Source organism: Terrapene carolina, unplaced genomic scaffold, assembly GCF_002925995.2.
Source record: "Terrapene carolina triunguis isolate 2854851 unplaced genomic scaffold, T_m_triunguis-2.0 Scaffold246, whole genome shotgun sequence".
Lineage (NCBI taxonomy): Eukaryota > Metazoa > Chordata > Testudines > Emydidae > Terrapene > Terrapene triunguis.
Window position 1 is genome coordinate 512,141 of NW_020664597.1, and position 16,343 is coordinate 528,483.

Sequence of the window (16,343 nt, forward strand, 5' to 3'; positions counted from 1 at the left end):
GCCAATCATCACCGGCAACAAGGGATTTGGACTGGCTGCCTTTACCCACCCTCAGGCTGCCCCTCTGCAACCCCAATACCTATATGGGCCTAGGACCAGGCCCAGCAGCCTGGGGAGTTGCTGGCCTAGAGCTTCCCAGCCCCCAAGGCCTTTCCCCAGCCCTGCCTCACTCTAGGTCCCCGGTGAGCTCCCTGCAGCCAGGCCTGTTTCTCTCTCCTGTCAGAGGGAGAGTGCTCTGCTCTGACTACCCTGGCCTTCTTATAAGGCTGAGTGGCTCAGTTTGGGGCATGGCCCCAGCTGCAGCCACTTCCCCAATCAGCTGGGGTTTTGCTCCCTTCCCCAGCCCCAGCCCTCTGCAGGGCTTTTCCAACCCCTTCAGGGCTGGAGCTGGTGATCACCCCGCTACAAGGTCCCAGGATTTGACGAGGCCCAGGACAAGGTGTCCAACGATAAAAATGTGAGATGAAAAGTTCAGTCAGAAGCTCAGAAAGAAGCAGAAGAGGAGCAGCAACCTGGCACGGCGACGATAGACATGCACAGTCTCTTTCTCACCAATGTCCCCATGTAGGAGGCACCAATGGATGCCTCAGCAGCCTAGGAAAAAAGGGGGAGTACAGGCTTGTACATGAGGGACCCTTGCACTTGGATAGAGGCAGCAGCTCCTGTGCTTGCTGTCTGGGTGGGACACGAGACAAGCAAGGTCACAGCCTGTATGCAGCAAGATCATGTACAGATATGGGTCAAATCTTGTTCCCTGTTCACAGCCCCAGCAAATGAGCATCTTGCGGGGCTGTTTCACAGGGTTCAGCAGGTTGCTCTGATGATCTAGCTGCTATGGTTGGGCACAACCCCAAGGAGTGGCTTTTGCTGGCTGGTGGATCCATATGCTTGGACCAGTGCATGAGGAAGCAAATCACTGTCCATGCCCCCCTCTTTCTCCTTCCAATCCCAAGTCTCCTGGTCACCAGGGCAGCTGAAAGAAGCAAGGTCTGGGGACACCTTGAGTGAGGTCCTCACTGTCAGGGTTCAGGGCTAGCTGCACTTCTGCCCCCTTCCTGGTCTTTCTGAGTGCACCCCTCAGGTCTGGTATCTTCACCGTTCCCAGGGTGGAAGCCCGTTGTTCTGCCACTCTCAGACTGAGCCCTGGGCTGCAGAACCATTCTGACCCCGAAGGCCTGACTGAGTTTGGGCCCCTGCACTTGATCCTCTTCGGGAATCTGTGACCAAGTATAACCCACACACCTCCTGGGTACGGTGTTCTGTCCCCTCTAGTGGCACCGAGACCACTTAGGGAGAGAGTTAAATGAGTCTACTCTAGAGCCTTAGCTGCCAGTCACTTGGCTTTTAGCTCATGCTGGAGAGGCTCATGCACTAAGCTCCAGAGGTCTCCAGTTCGATCCTGACGACTGGGGTCTGTTGGTGTTACACAAGCATAGAGTGACACAAAGACCCTGCTTAAAGCAAAAGTATTGTTTAGGCCACAGGAGCAAAGCTTTAGAGAGAACGGATTTAAAAAAAACACAAGGTCTACACATGTGTATCCTACCTCGAGTCCTGTCAGGCCCAGCTTCCCACCACCCCTAACCTCTGGGCCTGGAGGTCAGTCTGTTCCCCTTAATTGTCTCCCTTGCTGCTGGAGAGAGTGTGTCTTTTAACATTTAGTGAGTGTTGTGTATTTGGTTGTCATAGTTGTTGTTCCTATGGCAACTGAGTTAGATTATTAGGGGATAGCCCAGCTAGTTTGGGCTGGTTAGGTTAGTTCAGTGTGTGAAAATAAATGGTTGCTTTTTAAGGCTTACAGTCTCGGGTCTCAAGTGATTTCTTCCTAAACCTGCTGCCCCCAAGGATACAACAAAGTGGCGACGAGGGTGGGATTCCCGTGCTGCCCCAGCAACAGAAGGAAGTAGAAGTTAAGGTAAACAAACAAACAAACAAACAACCTTTTTGCTGATGGAAGGGGGTGAGAACTGGCTTGTTTACACTGACTGTGCAAACTGAAACTAAAATCATGGCTACACTTACAGGGCCACTGGAACCTTTTGAGGAGACTAGTGTGCAATAGCATGTATATACTGAGCGTTTTGAGCTTTTTGTTATTGCAAATGACATTACAGAAGAGAAGAAAGTGCCAATATTCTTAAGTGTTGTAGGGGCTAAGACCTACTCCCTGCTACACAGCTTACTACACCTTCTTAAGCCAGAGACCAAATCTTACAGTGACATTGTGGAAATCCTGGGGTCCCATTTTTCTCCAAAACCACTGGTAATTGCTGAAAGATACAGGTTCCACAAAAGAGAGACCAGAAAGAAGACGAAACAGTTGTACAATTTGTAGCAACTTTGAGGAAGCTCGCAGAACACTGTGAATTTAAGGAGATGTTAAATGATGCCCTGGGTGACAGGTTAGTGTGTGGCCTGTACAGTGAAGCTATACGGAAGCACCTATTGACGGAGGCTCAGCTTACTTTACAGAAGGCTGTTGATATTGCTGTCTCCATGGAACTGGCTACAAAGGAGGTGCAATACATCGGTGCATCCCCTAGGTTGAATAAAGTGTCACAAGAACCTACCCATGAAACTGCACCATCTACTCAGGACACTCCCTACACTAACACAGGAACAAATCAACATACCCTTAGAGCCCCGACCGGGGTTATTCTATCTACTACCCAAGATCCACAAACCTGGAAATCCTGGACGCCCCATCATCTCGGGCATTGGCACTCTCACTGAAGGACTGTCTGGATATGTGGACTCCCTACTCAGACCCTATGCCACCAGCACTCCCAGCTATCTCCGTGACACCACAGATTTCCTGAGAAAACTACAATGCATTGGTGACCTCCCAGGAAACACCATCCTAGCCACCATGGATGTAGAGGCTCTCTACACAAACATCCCACACACAGATGGAATACAAGCTGTCAGAACAGTATCCCTGATGATGACACAGCACAACTTATTGCTGAGCTCTGTGACTTTATCCTCACGCACAATTATTTCAAATTTGGTGACAATATATACCTCCAGACCAGTGGCACCGCTATGGGCACCCGCATGGCCCCACAATATGCCAACAATTTTATGGCTGACCTGGAACAACGCTTCCTCAGCTCTCGTCCACTCACGCCCCTTCTCTACCTACGCTACATTGATGACATCTTCATCATCTGGACCCATGGGAAGGAGACCCTGGAAGAATTCCACCATGATTTCAACAGCTTCCACCCCACCATCAACCTCAGCCTGGACCAATCTACACGGGAGGTCCACTTCCTAGACACCACCGTACAAATAAGCGATGGCCACGTTAACACCACCTGTACCGAAAACCCACCGACCGCTATGCCTACCTTCATGCCTCCAGCTTCCACCCCAGACACACCACACGATCCATCATCTACAGCCAAGCACTGAGGTACAACCGCATCTGCTCCAACCCCTCAGACAGAGACCAACACCTACAAGATCTTCACCAAGCATTCTCAAAACTATGATACCCACACAAGGAAATAAAGAACCAAATCAACAGCCAGACGTGTACCCAGAAGCCTCCTGCTACAAGACAGGCCCCAAAAAGAAACCAACAGAACTCCACTGGCCATCACCTACAGTCCTCAGCTTAAACCTCTCCAACGCATCATCAGTGATCTACAACCCATCCTGGACAATGATCCCTCACTTTCACAGACCTTGGGAGGCAGGCCAGTCCTCGCCCACAGACAACCTGCCAACCTTAAGCATATTCTCACCAGCAACCATGCACCGCACCATAACAACTCTAACTCAGGAACCAACCCATGCAACAAACCTCGATGCCAACTCTGCCCACATATCTACACCAGCAACACCATCACAGGACCTAACCAGATCAGCTACAACATCACCGGCTCATTCACCTGCATGTCCACCAATGTTATATATGCCATCATATGCCAGCAATGCCCCTCTGCTATGTACATTGGCCAAACTGGACAGTCACTACGCAAGAGGATAAATGGACACAAATCAGATATCAGGAATGGCAATATACAAAAACCTGTAGGAGAACACTTCAACCTCCCTGGCCACACAATAGCAGATGTAAAGGTAGCCATATTACAGCAAAAAAACTTCAGGACCAGACTCCAAAGAGAAACTGCTGAGCTCCAGTTCATTTGCAAATTTGACACCATCAGATCAGGATTAAACAAAGACTGTGAATGGCTATCCAACTACAGAAGCAGTTTCTCCTCCCTTGGTGTTCACACCTCAACTGTTAGCAGAGCACCTCACCCTCCCTGATTGAACTAACCTCATTATCTCCATACTGATTTATACCTGCCTCTGGAGATTTCCATTACTTGCATCTGAAGAAGTGAGGTTCTTACCCACGAAAGCTTATGCTCCCAATACTTCTGTTAGTCTTAAAGGTGCCACAGGACCCTCTGTTGCTTTTTACCCATAAAACTGTGCAGAGTCAGGAATGTTACCGCTGTGGTAAGCCAGGTCACCAGGCATCAGAATGTTGGTGTAAGGACCTGGCGTGTCGACACTGTGGCAAAAAGGGACACATCGAGCGTGCCTGTAAACAAAAGAAAAAGAGGCCTGTGGTCTGGCCAACAAAAAGGGGAACCCTGCATACCCTAGAGCAGACCCAGGATGATCAAGGTGACACCTCATTGCAAGAGGAAGTGCCACTGCATGTTTTGTCTTTGGCAGTGCGCTCACATGAATACTGGGTAACCCCGTTGTTGGATGGCAAACCTATACACATGGAACTAGACACCGGTGCAGCCGTTTCGCTGGTCTCCGAGACTGTGTATAAAGAAAAGCTACAGCATCTTCCACTTAAGGCAACAAAAACTGTTCTGAAGACGTATACGGGAGAAGTTGTGCCCATGTTGGGCATGATTGATGTTAAGATGGAGCTCAATGGACAGGCTGCTAAATTGCCACTGTTTGTGGTGAGAGGTAATTACCCAGCCTTAATGGGTAGGTCTTGGCTTGGGAACATTCAGCTGAACTGGGCAGAAATGCACCGAATGACTAAAGAAGAAACCAGTCTGACCACTATACTAAGGAAACATGCTGCTGTTTTTGGAGAGGATCTGGGAAGTATGAAGGGAATCACTGTGACATTGAACATTAAACCTGACAGTCCACCAAAATATCTGAAAGCCCGAACTCTGCCATATGCCATCAGGCCAAAAGTTGAAGCGGACCTGAAGCGCCTGGTCACCAATGGAGTCCTAATACCAGTTACCCATAGCCCATGGGCCACTCCTATCATTCCAATAGTGAAGAAAGATGGCTCCCTCCGGATTTGTGGTGATTTTAAAGTCACTGTCAACCCGATGTTATGTGCAGAGCAATACCCGCTTCCCCGCATCAATGACCTCTTCGCGGGCCTTGCTGGGGGACAAAAGTTCAGTAAGATTGAGCTGAGTCAAGCATATTTACAGATGCACGTCGATGAAAAGTCCCAAGAGCTGTTGACGATTGTGACTTATAAGGGGCTTTATCGATACTGTCACCTACCCTTCGGAATAACGTCTGCTCCCGCCATGTTCCAGAGGGCTATGGACCAGATCTTGTGTGGCTTGTCAGGAGTTCAGTGCTATCTGGATGACATCCTGGTCATGGGAAGGAATGAAGAGGATCACTTAAAAAATGTAGAGGCTACCCTACAAAGACTGGAAGAGTATGACCTACGAGTCCGCAAAGACAAGTGTGAATTCTTCCAGCCCTCTGTTGAATATTTGGGACATATCATTGATGCTGCGGGTCTTCATAAGGCCCCTGCAAAAGTTAAGGCTATTGTGGAGGCTATACCTCATTGAAATGGTAGCCAGCTTCGCTCATTTCTAGGACTACTGAACTATTATGGAAAGTTCATCTCACAGTTAGCCACACTGCTAAAACCACTTCACAAACTCCTTGGGCAGAACAAGACCTGGAAGTGGACTGAAGCCTGTAATATTGCATTTAACAAAGCTAAGGATGCATTGCTAAATTCTGAAGTTCTGACGTACTTTGATCCATCCTTACACCTACAGTTATGGAGTGGGAGCAGTCATGTCACACATTATGCCTTTGGGAGAAGAGAGACCTATTGCTTTTGCTTCACGCACTCTAAGGAAAGCAGAAACTAACTATGCCCAAATCGAACATGAGGCATTGGGAATCGTTTTTGGAATTTGGAAGTTTCATCAGTACCTGTTTGGGCAGAAATTTACTCTTCTCACAGACCATCGACCTCTGTCGTCAATTTTTGGACCCTACACAGGCATTCCCCCATTAGCTGCTAGTCGTATGCAACGTTGGGCACTGTTACTTTTAGCGCACACATATGAAATCAAATATCGGAAATCCACTCTCCACGGCAATGCAGATGGGCTCTCAAGGTTGCCTTTGCCAGTCAAACATCAAGATAGTGCCCAAAAGGAAATCTTCTACTTTGAACAGGAAGAGAATACACCCATCACTGCTACTCAGATAAAGAAGGCAACTCGCGTTGACCCAGTATTGTCCCAAGTTATGGACCTGGTGATGCATGGAAAATCTCGACAAACCTCTCTGGTCTCACCCGACCTTGTTACCTACATGTCCAGGAGCATGGAGTTATCGATCCAATCTGGTTGTTTGTTGTGGGGGAGACGTGTCATTATCCCACCACCACTGAGATCACAGATGTTAGAACAGCTCCATTCCGGTCACTGTGGAATAGTGCGCATGAAGGAAATTGCACGAAGCTATTTTTGGTGGCCTGGATTGGACGGTGCTATTGAAGAGAAGGCAAGAGCTTGTATGTCATGTCAGGGTGTGAGGAATGCACCCCAGTGGGCACCCCTACACCCATGGGACTGGCCTGAAAACCCGTGGCAACATATTCACATTGACTTCACTGGCCCCCTTGAAGGAAGCATGTTCTTGGTGGTGGTAGATGCCCATTCTGAATGGCCAGAAGTCTCTATAATGCAGTCCACTACTGCAGAGAGTACTATCCAAAAACTACGGGGACTCTTTTTTGTCGTTTCGGTCTGCCAGAACAACTTGTGAGCAACAATGGACTGCAGTTCATCTCTCAGGAGTTTCAAAATTTTATAAAGGCAAATGGGATACACCACATCACTTCAGCACCATGTCATCCATCGACCAGTGGATTAGCTGAAAGATTTGTGCAGACAATGAAACAAGCTTTGAAATCGGCAAGGGGACAACACTCCATTCAAAAGCGTCTGGATACCTTTTTACTTTCCTACAGAAACACACCTCATGCTATGACCAAGGCATCCCCGGCCTTTCTAATGATGGGACGACAGCTGTGCACTTGCTTTGATCTGCTGAAACCTTCTGAACCCCAACAAATTGTGCAACGTCAGCAGCAATATCAAGTCATCAGACGGGCACCCAGAGCAAAAGACCGAACCTTTAGCTCGGGACAGCCAGTTTTAGCTCGGAATTATACTTCTGGAGCTAAATGGGTCCCTGCCATGATCATCGCTCAAACAGGACCTGTTTCCTACACAGTCCGGACTGCAGAGAATCTCACCTGGCGGCAACATATAGATCAGCTGTTGCCAGGTCATGCCAGTCCTCAGAACACATCTTCAATTGAGTTGTCTGACTTCACTTCTTCTGGCGAGACACCGAATCAAGAATCACCTGTTCCTGACTGTTCTCCTCCATTAGTGCCGGCAGCTGAGATACCCCTTTGCCCGGCACGAGCTGATACCACTTCCTCACCCGTTCGTGCTGCGAACCCTGAGCCCGTTGTCAGGCCTGCGCCCAAGGTACTTTCAGGTGCAACAACACCAGAAGTTCGCCATAATCCACCTAGAGACAGAAGACCTCCTCAATGGCTGGATCTTTAGCTAGGGCGAACCCACGGTTATGGGGCAAAATAATCCCCAGGGTTTAGCCGGGAATGGAGGCAGTCTACCCTCCTTCTCTAGTTTAGTGTTTGTTTTATTTAGGGGATGTTCTTATTAAGGGGGGAGGAATATGTTGTGTATTTGGTTGTTGTTCCTATGGCAACTGAGTTAGATTATTAGGGGATAGCCCAGCCAGTTTGGGCTGGTTAGGTTAGTTCAGTGTGTGAAAATAAATGGTTGCTTTTTAAGGCTTACAGTCTCTGGTCTCAAGTGATTTCTTCCTAAACCGGCTGCCTCCAAGGATACAACAGTGAGGCTCTCTGTTCTCCTGTCTTCATAGGGTTGGGCCCTTCCCTTTGCAAGCTACTCTGCAGGACAGCCTCTTCTTGAATTAACCGTATATATTCATACAGCAAACCCCCTTACAATGACAAGACAAACAGAACATTGGCGTTCACAGTCACAGGCAACTCTAACTCCATTACATATCTCCTGCCTTTAGATCGTACTGGATGGGCATGTTCACAGGCAGGCATAAGAGGCTTTCATATGCCCTCTCGTGTTAGCATTACCCCAGAACTTCTAGGTCTGAAGTTGGGACCCAAACCTGTCACTTCTTCCCATTCAGCTTCTAGGTAGTGTGTAGGGTGATGATCCCTCATTCCTTAGCGTCCCAGTCACCAAGACTGTATGCTGGGGCCACTTTTCTCCCCAAAAGGACAGGTAATAGCATCTGTAATATCATCTAAAAGGCTATCAAGAAGGCGTTTCCCCATTAAAAACTCTGTACAGCTAAAGGGATTAAGGAATATTGTTCAAATGAAAGCCTATTTACTTCTTCACAGACTGCAAACAGCAGGGCTGATCAAACAGCCCAGGGCTCTAGCCACGCAGCCCTCCCCAAGATACAAACAAACAACAAAGAGACCAAACAGACAAGTCGAGTGCCTTGACCACTAAGCACAGAATCCAAAGTTACCCCTCCAAAACGCCCAGTAGCCTCTCCTGGTTGTGTAGAGAGTGACTAGTATTTTTGTGTGCTAGTTAGAGTAGCGACTAGTGGCCCCAGCCAAGACTGCTGGCCCCATTGGGCTAAATGCTGTGGATACGTATATAGTAAAATACAATCCCTGCCCTGAAGAGCTCACCGAATAATTGTGAGACAAGACGTGACAAGTGGGTTTAAGCCAACAATAGACGAGAGAGGAGGGAGGACCAGAGCATCAGCGAAAAGCTCTTAGACGGGGAGCTAGTGCCCAGGCTTGGTGAGTCTATTGTCTGATAACATAAATGGACGTAGAGCTGGACTGTGGCCCAGCCCAGGCCTGGGGTACTGAAGAGAGTCACAGGCCAGAGGGCACATGGAACCCTTCAGTTCACTGTGTGGAAGCTGCTTTACACCTTCCTGGGGTCTGACTTATTCTCCCCTGTGGAGCTGACCAGGGCATGGAGGTGGGGGAGAAGGGGCAGAGCAATAGCCCTGTCTACTCTTTTCCTTTCCCCTCCTCTTCTGGGGCACCCTGGCCCTGCAGGGGAGCATCACAGCAGCAGCCGCGTGGGCCCTGACTTCAGGGGCAGCAGTTTTGGCTGGCACTTACGTGGGCTGGTCTTCAGTGAGCTGTTTTCATGTCAGTGGATGCAAGTTACATTTTCACTGTGATACTGAGATGGGATTCTTCAGCTCTCTAAACCTCCTTAATACTTGAGATTTCTTCCGATTTCAGGACTGTGCTAATCAGTCACAGAAATGCAGGGATGAGTGAACTCTGAATGGCCCATCCACAGCTTTACTGTGAATATTGACAAATCCCATGTGATTATTAAAACACACTTCTCTTCATACATCTTCCCACTGAAAACAGATTTTAACATTAACCATGTAGCTACAGCCAAATTCTGCTCTCAGTTACACCACTATAAATGGAGTTACAGACACTAAACACAAACAAAAAACTACATTTAGTGACAGTTAAAGGTGCATCACAATGCACTTGACACACACACACACAACACCTAGAAAGCATGGAGAAAGGAAGCTGAGAGAAAAGTCTCCTGCATTCTTTTCCACCTTCATATTGCCTACAGCACTGTTAATTACACATTCCAACACTCCTATAGAGCTTTCACTTCAGTGTCCAGCAGATAACAAAAAATAATGCACATTCCCAACATATCCTCCCATCCCCTTGCTCTTTGTGAGAGTTCTTCTCACCAGTGGATCTGTAATGTTGTCACTCTTAAATGCAGTGGGTTCAGCTTGGTTTGCTTATTTGCAGTTATCAGGAAACCATAATTCCCCTCCCCTATAAAAATAGAAGAAGTGACACAGATAAAACACTTGTGCTTCCAAACCATATGTTTTCATTAACTGGTGAACCAAATCCCATCGATTTTTAGAAAGTAATTTTAGTATCAGAGAAAACTAAAGAAAAGGTGAGACACCGGCTTGCTAAATTTGTCAAATGAGTAGGTATAAGTCCTTCATAAAAATAATAACCTCTTAACTCCATTCTGAGCAACTGCAAATTCAACCTCTTCCTCCACTATAACCTGCTGATTTTCATTTTTCCGTGAGCACCCCAGAATGACCAGGTGTGTTTACTTGCTTGTGCCAACTGAAATCTGTAACACAGTCTTACCTATAGAATTACAACCAGGTCCCCCATAGCACAACCTCTACAGCTGTGTTACCGAGAGAAGAACATGGCCCCTCTAACATAAAACGAAGTCTCCTAAAATCTGCTCTCTCTCTCTAACTGGCACTTCACCTGCCAGTTACACAAACTCATTTCAAACATGCTAAGCAAACTTAAAGTAAATATATTACCTCTGGGCTTCTGTCTCACTCACAGAACACTCGATTACTCTTCCTCCGGTGTCTGCAGCTCCCTCCGGCTTCTATGCTGTTCTGCCAGGAAGCTGGTGTTTTAGCAGAACAGCCACAGCAGTTCTTACGGTTTCTTGTCTTAATGAAGTTTGGATTAAAATTTGTATCAGACACAGCATTCAATAGTGAAGGAAGGAATGTAAAGAATTAGTTCAAACTCTTGCTGCGTATGTGCAGTGCGTAATGGATGAGAACAATCATTTTTACCAGCAAGGCAACCCTAGAACCTTTCCCAGAGCTGCGTTTGTGCAGAGCAGCAACCCAGACTGAAGCTGAAGTCCCCAGTGTTTGAGATGTGAACGACAGCCTAGGACAAGCACTCCCCACAGGAGCTATAGTTTTACCAAATTATTCATTGCAAACAATTCACCTCACAATTCCGACCTTCTTCCCGTTGTGATTAATGCCCCTACCTGTGAGATTTGGCACTGGTGCAACTGCTGTTGGAATACTGGGTTGAATTCTGGTGCTCACAATTCAAGAGGGATTTTGAATCATAGAAGCAGGACCAACCACAATTAAATCATTCCAAACATTGGAGAAAATAACAGAACGCCACTAGCCGTCACCTTCAGCCCCCACTGAAACCTGTCCAGCGCATCAAAGATCTACAACCTATCCTGAAAGATGATCCCTCACTCTCACAGATCTTGGGAGGCAGGCCAGTCCTCGCTTACAGACAGCCCCCCCCAACCTGAAGCAAATACTCACCAGCAACCACGCACCACACAACAAAAACACTAACCTAGGAACCTATCCTTGCAACAAAGCCTGATGCCAACTCTGTCCACATATCTATTCGTGACATCATCATAGGACCTAATCACTCCAGCCACTCCATCAGAGGCTTGTTCACCTGCACATCTACCAATGTGATATATGCCATCATGTGCCAGCAATGCCCCTCTGCCGTGTACATTGGCCAAACCAGACAGTCTCTACACAAAGGAATAAATGGACACAAATCAGACGTCAAGAATTGTAACATTCAAAAACCAGTAGGAGAACACTTCAATATCTCTGGCCGCTCAGTAACAGACCTAAAGGTGGCAATTTTGCAACAGAAAAGCTTCAAAAACAGACTCCAACGAGAAACTGCTGAACTTGAATTAGTAGGCAAACTAGATACCATCAATTTAGGCTTGAATAGAGAATGGGAATAGCTGAGCCATTACACACATTGAATCTATTTCCCCATGTTAAGTATCTTCACACCTTCTTGTCTGAAATGGGCCATCTTGATTATCACCACAAAGTTTTTTCTCTTAATTAATTAGCCTTTTAGAGCTGGTAGGGCAACTTCCACCTTTTCATGTGTATATATATATCTCCTTACTATATGTTCCAGTCTATGCATCCGATGAAGTGGGCTGTAGCCCACGAAAGCTTATGCTCAAATAAATGTGTTAGTCTCTAAGGTGCCACAAGTACTTCTGTTCTTTTTGCGGATATAGACTAACATGGCTGCTACTTTGAAACCAAACATTGGAGGAGGTTCAGAGAAGAGCCATGAGAAAATCTGCCTTAGAGTAATAGACTCACAGAGCTCAAGCTGTTTAGGTTAACAAAGAGAAGGTTAAGGGGTGACTTGACCACAGTCTATGAGTACATACAGACGCTCCCCTGGTTACCAAGACCCAACTTATGCAAATTTGCACTTATGGAAAAAGTTCCGTAAGCTAAATATAGGAGGGGGGGTTTTTTTGGTTTGTTTTTTGTTTTTGCGTAATGGTCAGAGATACATTTCCGACTTATGCAAAATTTGAGTTATGCAAGGCGTTCCGGAATGGAATGCTTGTGTAAGTCGGGGAGCGTCTGTACATGAGGAACAAATATTTAATAATAAACTCTTCAATCTAGCAGAAAAAGGTCTAATGTGATCCAGTGGATAGAAGTTGAAGCTAGACAAATTCAGACTGGAAATAAGGCATACTTTTTTTTAAAATGAGAGTTATTAACCCTTAAAATAACCTACCAAGGGTCGTGGTGGGTTCAGCATCACTGTGAATTTTTAAATGAAAATATGTATTCTAGGAATTATTTTGGGGAAGTTCTCTGGCCTGTTTTGTGCAAGAGGTCAAACTAGATGATCACAATGCATTTTTTAGTTTGCTGGAAATTTATAAAAAGGAAGAAAAAAGAACAAATATCTGTCTCAGTTGAACCAAAATGACAATTTTTGCAATTTTCCAACATATAAAAAATAAAAAAAAAATCAAGTTGAAATGAAAGGACATTACCAAAATATGTTGTTTGAATTTTCAGGCATTTGCTGAAAGGCAAAGGAAAGGAGTCACAAAACAGCAGAAAGAGGTGGTTATAAGCTTTAACCTTGGGGTTAGGCCTTTCACCTGGGATATGAGAAACCTTGATTCAATTCCCCTGTGTACTAAATCTACAGAGGAAATTTAAATCTGGTTTCCCACATGGTAGGAATGTGCCTGGGCCAGGGGACTTTCTCAATCTCTCTGCCTGGAGCTCTTCCAGTTTTTTTAAATAATTAAAGATTCATTGAAGAAGAGACTTGAACATGGGCCTCCTACAGCCAAAGTGAGCAGCCTAAGCACAAGGCTATAGGGTCATCTTCACAACCTTGCCTGGGTCCAATGACTATCCATTGTCATCATTACTTACTATGAATTGTCAAGTTCAAATTCCTTCTCAACATCAGATGGTGGGGTGAACAGGATTCCATATACTCATAGATTCCACGGCCAGAAGGGGCCATTGTGATTATCTAGTCTGACCTCCTGGATAACACAGGCCAGAGACCTTCCCTGAATTAATGCCCATTTCAACTAGAGCATATCTCCTAAAACTACATCCAATCTGCATTTAAAAATTGCCAGTGATGTAGACTCCACAATAACCTTCTCCAATTTGTCAACATGCTTCTTGAACTGTGGACGCCAAACTGGACACAGTATTCCAACAGCAGTTGCTCGGAAGTTCTGAGGGGGGCTGGACTCAGCACCATGGGGTGACCATGCCCATCCTATTTCAAGCATACATACTGTGACAAAGTTCCTCCTCTATCTTGGTGGGTTCTGTGCTTATTGGAGGATTTTCTTGCCTCAGAGATTCACCATGTGGGTTGGGGGACAGCCCAGAGACCTTCCCCTCTGGAAGAACCCACAGTCCAGGTCAATTGGGAGGTTTGGGGGGAACCCGGGCCCGCCCTCTACTCCGGGTTCCAGCCCAGGGCCCTGTGGACTGCAGCTGTGTATAGTGCCTCCTGTAACAGCTGCATGACAGCTACAACTCCCTGGGCTACTTCCCCATGGCCTCCTCCAAACACCTTCCTTAGTCTCACCACAGGACCTTCCTCCTGGTGTCTGATAACGCTTGTGCTCCTCAGTCCTCCAGCAGCACACCCTCTCACTCTCAGCTCCTTGCGCCTCTTGCTCCCAGCTCCTCACACTCACCACAAACTGAAGTGAGCTCCTTTTAAAAACCCAGGTGCCCTGATTAGCCTGCCTTAATTGATTCTAGCAGCTTCTTCTTAATTGGCTCCAGGGGTCCTAATTAACCTGCCTGCCTTAATTGGTTCTAGCAGGTTCCTGATTACTCTAGTGCAGCCCCTGCTCTGGTCACTCAGGGAACAGAAAACTACTCATCCAGTGACCAGTATATTTGCCCTCTACCAGACTCCTGTACCCCACTGGTCTGGGTCTGTCACATATCCCTCCCCGCTGCTCAACGCCAAGGGGTTGGGCAGCTTGGGACGCCAGACAGTGCACACGTGACAAGCCATCGGCGTTGCCATGACGACTCCCTGCTCTGTGTTGCACACGGAACTGGAAAGGTTGGAGGGATAAGAACCATCTGGTCACCCTTGTGTTCTTCTCCTTGTTCCGCTGCATCCATTGAAGAGGGGCATGGTCGGTCACGAGGACAAATCTGTGCCCGAGCAGGTAGTAGCGCAATGTTTCTATGGCCCATTTTACAGCAAGACATTATCTCTCCACCACTGCATATTTTTGTTCCCTTGGAAGGAGTTTCTGACTGAGGTATAGAATTGGGTGTTCCTCCTCCCCGACCATCTGTGATAGAACGGCCCCCAACCCTACTTCTGATGCATCCATCTGCAAGATAAACTCCTTGGTGAAATCAGGGGCTATCAGTATGGGGTTATTGCAGAGGGCAGTCCATAGGTCTGTGAATGCTTCCTCTGCTGCATCAGACCATCTCACCAGATCAGGTCCACGGGCTTTCACTAGGTCTGTCAGGGGGCTTGCCCTTGTGGCAAAGTGGGGGATAAATCGTCAGTAATACCCCACCACACCTAGGAATGCCTGGACTTGTTTCTTGCGACTTGGTCGGGGCCAATTTTGGATGGCCTCTAACTTGTTAACTTGGGGTTTTACTAGACCTTTTCCCACAATGTATTTGGCCTCTGTAAACCCTACAGCGCACTTGGCAGGGTTTGCTGTAAGGCCAGCTCGCCTGAAGGTATCGAGGACTGCCTCCACCTTCTCCAGGTGGGTTTCCCAGTCTGGGGTATGAATGACCACATCGTCCAAGTAGGCAGCAGCATAACTGTTATGCGGGCGTAATAGCTTGTCCATGAGGCGCTGGAAGGTAGCTGGGGCCCCATGTAGTCCAAAAGGGAGGACAGTATATTGAAAAAGACCCTCTGGTGTAGAGAACGCAGTCTTTTCCTTTGCGTCTTCTGCAAGGGGAATCTGCCAGTACCCCTTTGTCAAGTCTAGGGTAGTCAAGTACCGGGCAATACCCAGACGGTCCACTAGCTCATCTATGCGACGTATGGGGTACGCGTCGAACTGGGATACTTCGTTTAGTCGCCGGAAGTCGTTGCAAAATCTTGTGGTGCCATCAGGTTTGGGCACCAGCACGACTGGGCTGGACCACTGACTGTGGGATTCTTCGATGATCCCCAACTCCAGCATTTTTTTTACTTCTGCTTTTATTTCCTCCCTTTTTGCCGCTGGCACCCGATAGGGCCTCATTGTTACTCTGGCCCCAGGGTTCGTGACGATGTGGTGAGATGTCTCGGTTGTTCGACCCGGTTTTGTCGAGAACACATCTTGGTTCCGGAAGATCATCTCAGACACCTCATTCTTCTGGTCTGGTGTTAAATCGGGAGACACTCTCACCTGTTTGGAAGGCTTGTTTTCCTGGGTTAGGTCTTTTTGGACCGTAGTGCATGCCTCTTGTGCATGCCAGGGTTTCAAAAGGTTACCGTGATAAATCTGTTCTTTTTTTCTGCACCCTGGCTGCCGCACCTTGTAGGTTACTTCCCCCACGGGTTCAACCACCTCATAGGGCCCCTGCCATTGGGCCAGAAGCTTGCTTTCTGCCGTGGGTACCAACACCATAACCCGATCCCCTGGTTGGAACTGTCGCACTTTTGCCTGGCGATTGTAATGGGTCCGCTGGGCCTCCTGTGCCTTCTCCAAATGTTCCCGTACAATAGGGGTAACCCGGGCTATCCGGTCTCGCATCTGCTTTACATGCTCGATTATATTTCTCCCCTCATTGGGTTCCTCTTCCCAGATCTCTTTGGCGATATCTAGTATGCCACGGGGGTGACGCCCGTATAATAACTCGAAGGGGGAAAACCCAGTTGAGGCCTGTGG